The sequence below is a fragment of the Pantherophis guttatus genome, chromosome 1 (assembly GCF_059756535.1).
Source record: "Pantherophis guttatus breed Tessera chromosome 1, ASM5975653v1, whole genome shotgun sequence".
NCBI classification, from domain to species: domain Eukaryota; kingdom Metazoa; phylum Chordata; class Lepidosauria; order Squamata; family Colubridae; genus Pantherophis; species Pantherophis guttatus.
This window is the reverse complement of record NC_142063.1, coordinates 325652011-325659757: the sequence shown is the minus strand read 5'-3', so window position 1 is coordinate 325659757 and position 7747 is coordinate 325652011. Positions and strand designations below refer to the sequence as shown.

The window sequence follows — 7747 nt, the reverse complement described above, 5'->3', positions numbered from 1 at the left end:
AGAGTGATTGGCCCAAGGTCACCCAGATGGCTTCCATGGCTAGACTGAGATTTGAACTCACACATCTCTTGCTTTCTAGCCTGGTGCATTAACCACTAAGCCAACTGGCCCTCTTAAAAGCAATGTTTAGTAAAACTGGTTAGGGAAAACAGTTAACAATAAAGCCACCTATTATTAAATAAGGAAATGAAACAATATTGTAAGAAGCAGTGGTGGGATTCGGCTGGTTTGGGAGAACCGGTAGTTAAATTGCTGTTTGGCCCCTCCCCTTGCAGGAATCCCCACGTGCCCCATTTTGGCTCCCAGGTAAGTGCAGAGATGCCTCCTAGACCCAAAACAGGGTGCGGGGGGGCGCCCCTCCCCACACGGCCCATTTTCACTCCCAGGAGGCTTCAGGGAGGCTTCCTAGGCCCCTTTTTGCTTCCCAGGAGGCTTCATGGAGGCCTCCTAGGCACATTTTTACTCCCAAGAGGCTTCAGGGAGGCTTCCTAGGCCCGTTTTCACTTCCCAGGAGGCTTCAGGGAGGCCTTCTAGGCCCAAAATGGGGTATGGGGGGGTGCGGCACAGCCCCCTGTGGCCCGTTTTTGCTCCCGAGGGGGTGGGTGTAGGGAGGTCTACTATGCCCAAAATGGGGCACCGGGGGGGGGCGGCATGTGTCCCCCCCCCATGGCCCATTTTTGCTCCCAGGGTAGTGGAGGAGCGGAGTGCTGCCTTGTCACACCCCTTGGCCATGCCCATCCAGTTGGTCATTAGGATAGAGAACTGGTTGTTAAATTATTTGAATCCCACCACTGGTAAGAACATAAGCACTACATGAATTAAAATAAAGTTCACCTTTAAAAGGCAAGCAGGTCTGGAGCATCTGATCTCCTAAAAAAAGTTGCAATATAAAGGAAGATAGCATGAGAATCAGCTTCATTTCGTGAAACATAGAGACCCTCCGTCAAGAAGGTCATATTAATAGTAACTCCACTATGAGCCATCCCACCAGTGGAAACCTAGGCAGGACTTCCAATTTGATATTTGCAGAATGGGGTGTTATTAGGAGGGATACATATGTTTAAGTATTTGATTTTTACACTATTTAGGGCTACTTGTATGTTAATTCTAACGTTTAAATACGGGGGGGCGGGAATCAACAGTCAGCTTGCCAGTCAGAACTAACCTTAGCAAAGGGCAGAGAGAAAAGAGATATGATAACGCTATTATCTACTCCTGCAACAATAGTGCAGGAAATTACCATCCCAATAGCAAAAATAGAGCTTAATCCCATCTGTTTATTTTCCAAAACAATATATGCCATCATTTGCCAGGCAAACTCCATTGCATGTTACACAAGTGAGCAGAGCCATCTCTATTAGATACATTAAATAAATGGTAATCTGATTTCAGAAGTGGCAATATTCTGAGCACTTCAAATGTTCTTCTTCCCCACAGGACAAAGGATTTGTAAAAAAAAAAAAAAAAAAACCAAATCAAGCTTGTCTCTTGCTATCTCCCTATAGGTTTTTCTCCTGGCAACAAAATAGAAGTGATTTTCCATTCTCTTCTTCCAGGATATTCTTCCAATTTTCTCAGTCTCACCTAATACTTTGGAATTTCCTTGTGAGCTTGTTAAGATACGAGGATCTAGCCCAAGAAATACTCAGAATCAATGGTATGTTCCAATCATATTTATTGAGTCAACTTTGCTCTCTTACAGGTGAAGTTGCAGTGTACCCCAGTACCTCATGTATGTCGCTTAAGTACTAGGGAGGCGTGACTAAAGGTAAGGAGGAGTTGTGGGAAAGGTGAGGGTGTGGGTGTTAACCCTTACTGTACCAGGTAGGAAGTGGTATGGGAGTTAGGCATTTATATGTGACAGAGCTCTCTTCTATATGGGAACCAAGTTATACCCTGCTTAGCTTTTCGGGGGCTCAACCAAGATATACTAGAAGCCACCATGTAGCTGGACTCAAAGGTAGTGGCTTTCTACCAAAAAAAGATGGGCTACAACTCATCAAAAGTGTTCACTTCTGTCTCAGAACAGGGAAAGGATTTTTTTTTTAAAAAAAAATCACAATGCATGTTTAAATAGGAAAGGAAGGCCAGGGTTATGAATGGCTTCTATTATTGATCACTGCCTCTTCTTTCTGGAACTCTATAAATGCACTTTTTAATAATAGACTGTAAAAGCAATGTGCATGTATGCTTTCAAATCTGAAAGATGCTTCAGGCACTTGAAAAAGGGGGCTGAACTAACGGTTTATGCCATTAATAATCACATTCACTTTTGTGCCACCAGAGGCTTTGCATTTAAAAGCCTGGATTCTTCCTAATTCAAATCGAAGCCAAGAAAATAAATCTATTCCCTTACCTGAATTCCACAAAGCCAGAATTAGCTATCTATTTTCCTAGGGAGGTGGGGAATGGGTGGTGTCAGCCCTGGAAGCCATCTTTTACTTTGGATCTTCAGAGCTGCCACATTTAGTGCTGTGGGAAACTGGGAGGGGGGGATTGTATGGAGTTGGGGAGATATCTAGCCATAATAACATTCTTTTCTCTGAGAGTCAAGGACATTCTGCCCTGCACCTGGAGTGGCATTACTGGGAGGCATCTCCAGTTGGGACGGTGCAACAATTGGACCATGTGATGGACATGTGGGTACTGGGGCAGGGACTTGGACTTTCTTTTGGGTGGGGAAAACCTGGATGCTTTCAGATTCGGATTTTCCCAGATGTGCCAATATGACATCTCTAATAAAATAGAATTTTGAGGAATTTCTAGCCTCAGAGTCTTCTTTCATTGGGGGTGTCACTTGGAACCCTGACAGGTGGTACATTTTGTTTGTCCAAATGTCTCCCTTCTGTTTGCTTCTAATGCTGCACACCAGACAGAAAGAGAGATGGGAGAGTTCAGTTGGAGGATTGTGTGTGGAGGTTTGAAAGTTTATCTGGGAAGGTGGAAGAGATCAGATCTCATCAGACTTCCAGTCTGGGGCAAGGTCTTTGGGTTCCAGATCTATTTGCAATTGCTAGGATTCAGCAGGCAATTTTCTAATACTGAAAGAATAGAACTCACCATAATCCAACTCAGTCATGGGCTACCTGGTGGATAGTTGTAGTGAAATGATGTTTGTAAGTCACAAACAGTCAAACATGATTGAACAACCATCATAACTTGGCTGCGAAAATGTGGATTACTACAAGTGGCAACAAAATACAGTATAGAACTATCCAACTGTTTGTTGCCATCTGCTAGTCATCTTTATGTTTGCAGCCCAGATCCATGGTTTGGATAAAGTGCTATCAAGTTACTTAAGCATCACTCAACTTAGTAACATGCAACTCAGCATCCACATAGATGAGCCTTCCCCAGGATGATCTGCCACTTCAAATCCTCCAACAGCGCACTCATTGCTACTATAATCAACTCTATACACATCAATCTATTCTTTTTCTATGTAGACCTCAGTAAATCTGATGGGTCTTTAAAGGAACCCAAGAAATCTCATGTTCATTTGGAATATTGTAGGCTAGATGTGATAGCCCTAATACTGTATTTTATTTATTTATTTTGTTTTATTTCGAATTTATATACTGCACCTTCTCCCGAGGGACTCAGGGCAGTGTACAGCCAGCTAAAAACTTACAATACAAACATTAAAAACAATTAAAAGGATATATATTAATTTGGCCCCAATTTAAAATGACAAACCAGTTAAAAATGTTTTTAAAAAATGTTATGTTAAGCCAGCCCGGCTTGCTGGAAAAAGAAAGTTTTAAGGGCATGGCGGAAGGCACCGAGGTCTTAAATTCTCCTTATCTCTTGGGGCAGCTGATTCCAGAGGGTAGGTGCCCCCACAGAGAAGGCCCTCCCCCTGGGAGTCACCAGCCTACATTGTTTGGCTGATGGCACCCCGAGGAGGCCCTCTCTGTGAGAGCGCACAGGTCGGTGGGAGGTCATCGGTAGCAGCAGGCGGTCTCAAAGATAACTAGGTCCTATGCCATGGAGCGCTTTAAAGGTGGTGACCAAAACCTTGAAGCGCACCCGGAAGACCACTGGGAGCCAGTGCAGCTCACGCAGGAGTGGTGTTATGGTGGGAGCGCCAGGCAGCTCTCGTAATTATCCGCGCGGTCGCATTCTGGACCAGTTGGAGCCTCCGGGTGCTCCTCAAGGGGAGCCCCATGTAGAAAGCGTTGCAGTAGTCCAGGCGCGAGGTGACGAGGGCATGAGTGACTGTGCACCGGGAATCCCGATCAAGAAAGGGCCGCAACTGGCGGATCAGGCGAACCTGACAAAAGGTCCCCCTGGCTACCGCCGTCAGATGTTCCTCTAAAGACAGCTGTGTATCGAGAAGGACACCCAGATTGCGCGCCTTCTCCGCGGGGGCCAAAGACTCGCCCCTGATAGTCGGTGATGGAGTCAACTGACTATATTGGGATGCCGGGAACCACAGCCACTCAGTCTTGGAAGGGTTGAGCTTGAGCCATCCCCCAAACCCAATCAACTGGGAAAATAGCTGAGACCCATGTAGTCAATTTTCCCCAAATTTGATAGAAGTGCTACACATATGAGCATGCAATGCATTTTATATCAGGAGCCAAACTTTGCATTTCCTCCAAGATCTCAAATGAATGTGCCTTGTACACTTCCTTTCTAATTTTTTTTTGTTCCCCAATTGAGAGAATGAAACTAAACTTGGGGGCTAAATTTAACCTTTTCTCCCAGAAATAGACCTTTTGATATTCCTACAATATATTGACCCTTTAAGCATAGTCTAGTTGTAGGGCCACTATGTTTATTTAATGGTGAAGGAAAAAACCCTGCATGTGCTTAAATTTACTCATCCTGTTACTTCTCAAAACAGTCTAGCATGTTATTATCCCCAATCAGCCAATCAGAAGATGCTGGTCCCTTCCCATCTCATAAAGTTAAAGTCCTAATAACAGACACCTAGTTAGCTCGCCATTATATAAGGAAGATCTGTTGTCCTATTCTTTCCTCCAAAAATTTAATTACATTTTTTACCCCAAAGCCGAAGGCTCACATTTTGTAGAGGAAGGAATGACAGAAGCTGCTGGTTGTGGTGGTGGAGTGAGTGATGGGCTGCCCCGGTTCAGACCGATTCTATAGAACCGGTAGTAAAACCTGTGGGAGGCTCCACACACTGACCCCGATGTCATCAGGAAGCTTCTGCACATGCGTGTGGCCCTGTTGCGAACCAGTAGTAAAGATAAATAGAACCCAACCCTGGGTGGAGTTAAAAGAGGGCTCAGCCTGGAATCTCTACATAGCCACAAGTGCACAAAGTCCAATTCTCTCCCCCTCCCCCATTTTGTTGAGTCATATCTAAGTCTTAGCATTTGCTAATGTTAGTTGAGAAGATTCTTATCAGTGGTGGGTTTCTACTTGTTCGCCGCAGTTCGGGCGAACCGGGAGTGGCTGCGGCGGGAGCCTCCGCCCACCTGCCCAGATGTCATCATGGACACTCTGCGCATGCGCAGAAGGTTCTGCACATGCACAGAAGTGCAGCACATAAGCGAAGTGAGCACATGCATGCACACGCTCACAGTTCTGAACCAGTAGCGAAGGTAAGTAGAACCCACTACTGATTCTTATGTATAGGCGTAGGTAGCAATGCATTAGTTTAATTGGACCTTCATGTGTAGATCTTATCTTTCATGCCTGACACATTATTAGTGCCATAACTAATTCCTGCTCATGTCCCAGAACTGAGTCTCAACAATCCTAATACATGCTGATGGTGCATGAACTGCTGAATTCTTTGTAAAGTTCCATGCTCTCGCCATTCCAGAGTTGCCCCTTTCCTGTTCTCTTGACCCTGGAAACTTGTTGGTCCTCTTCCAGTCTCATTGTGTCTTTATGAAAGCAACAAGTTCCTTCATTTCATAAACAATGGGAGTCATTTGAGCTGTTATTTCCCCCTCGAGCTGGGCCACAGCCAGGTGGAACAAGGCAACATCATACCGCTTACAGCTGGGCCTGAAGGCATTTTTTAAAATACCCAGCAAGATGAAGAACCAAGAGTTGTGAGCAGGCACCTTGCATTGCATCTCCAACCAGGAATGGAAAAGTTGGCTTTGGAGGGGACAACCTAGGGAGGAGAAAGCAAACCTTAGCCATTAAGCAAAGCAGTTGCTAAGTGGAATGGTGACTGTGCTTAAATCTTACTTCAGGTTTCCTTTGCTTTATAGACCTGTGAAGGTTGAAAATGCAAGGATAGATCATACACAGGTAAAGCAAAGGAAAGATGAAGTAAAATGGTTAGCTAAACAAAGGACTATCTGTATAGTTTCCAAGTCAGGGGAGGTAACACTCTCTTTCTTTCTGTATTCATTGAGGCCATCTCAATTACTTGGTCTAGTTGTACACTATACCAGGGGTCTCCAACCTTGGCAACTTTAAGACTTGTGGACTTCAACTCCCCGAATTCCTCAGCCAGCAAATTCTGGGAGTTGAAGTCCACAAGTCTTAAAGTTGCCAAGGTTGGAGACCCCTGCACTACACACTTGAAATTCAGATAAATGACTCCATGGCTCGAGATAGATTTGAATCCTTTTGCCTGCATGCTTCCCTCTGCCCAGAGCATTTTCTGTGGCTGCTGTAACCTTTGAAATTCTCCTCCCCTGAAAGTTACAGTGACGGCCTTTCTTTACTTTTGCTTCAAAAATAGGCACCAAATTTTTGGGGAACCAGACAGTAAGAGTGCTGACAGGTAAGACAATGGCTAGAAGTTATGGGTTGATTCTCCTTTGATTTTATAGTGAATGGTGCTTTTATGATTTTAATGTTAGGCTTTGTTTTGTGATGTTTTTACTGTCATGAGCCATCCAGATTCTTGGAACATAGGTGCCATGAAAAACTTACAAAATAAGCAAATAAATAAAGGGTAACAGAATTGGAAAAGGACAGCAAGAAGGACCAGGGACTAGAAACGAAGATCCTGAGCATGTTTTGCCTTGAGGGGAAAAAAACAAACAAACCAAGGAGGCATATCATACAAGCATGTGAAAAGTTGTCACACAGAAGAATGTCAAGGGAAGATAGAAGAATAGGTTTAAATTACAGGCAGCCAAATTTAGATTAAATGTTGGGAGATGGGGGAAACAACCTTAACAATAACAGCAATTGAAGGTGCAACCAATTACTCTCCCATGCTGGATGAGTTTAGAGAAAGGCAAAAGAAAAAAAATCACATTTGTCCACAATGTTTTAATTTGAATTCCTACAGTAAGAAGGCCATTACCCTAGACAACATAAAGAACCTCTTCCAGTTCTATATTTCTATGCTTGATCATACCTAAGATCCATAGGGGTATTTGTGTGTATTTCTCTGTGTGTGTCAAGATGTACAACCAAAATCATCCCCTTCCTTCCTTCCTTCCTTCCTTCCTTCCTTCCTTCCTTCCTTCCTTCCTTCCTTCCTTCCTTCCCTCCCTCCCTCCCTCCCTCCCTCCCTCCCTCCCTCCTTCTGAATTGTTTCCAGCAATATAAACCAATACACCATGATAGTACATTCCGTAGCTTCATTGTTTGAAAGTGTTCACTTCTGAGTGCACAGCAATTCTAAATTCCTCTCCTACTTCTTGATCACTCTTAATATTATCCTTCTCCTGTAAAATAAATTGGTAAATAGAAGCTTCAAAGATCTGATTCTCCTAATTATTTTTCCAAGTTATTTTTCAATTAGCTGTGGACACTACAGTATAAGGGATAAGGATCTGAGGATTTGTATCTTTCAATT

At 43.9% G+C, this 7747-nt stretch overlaps 1 long non-coding RNA gene across 1 annotated transcript; it reads left to right on the top strand.

The window, feature by feature from the left end:
- Positions 1–221: 221 nt before the first annotated feature.
- On the top strand, positions 222–7008 carry LOC117667752 (uncharacterized). The gene is made up of 3 exons (XR_004592130.2): positions 222–306; positions 1703–1768; positions 6677–7008. It is a non-coding gene; the product is annotated as an uncharacterized LOC117667752 (long non-coding RNA).
- Positions 7009–7747: the final 739 nt, after the last annotated feature.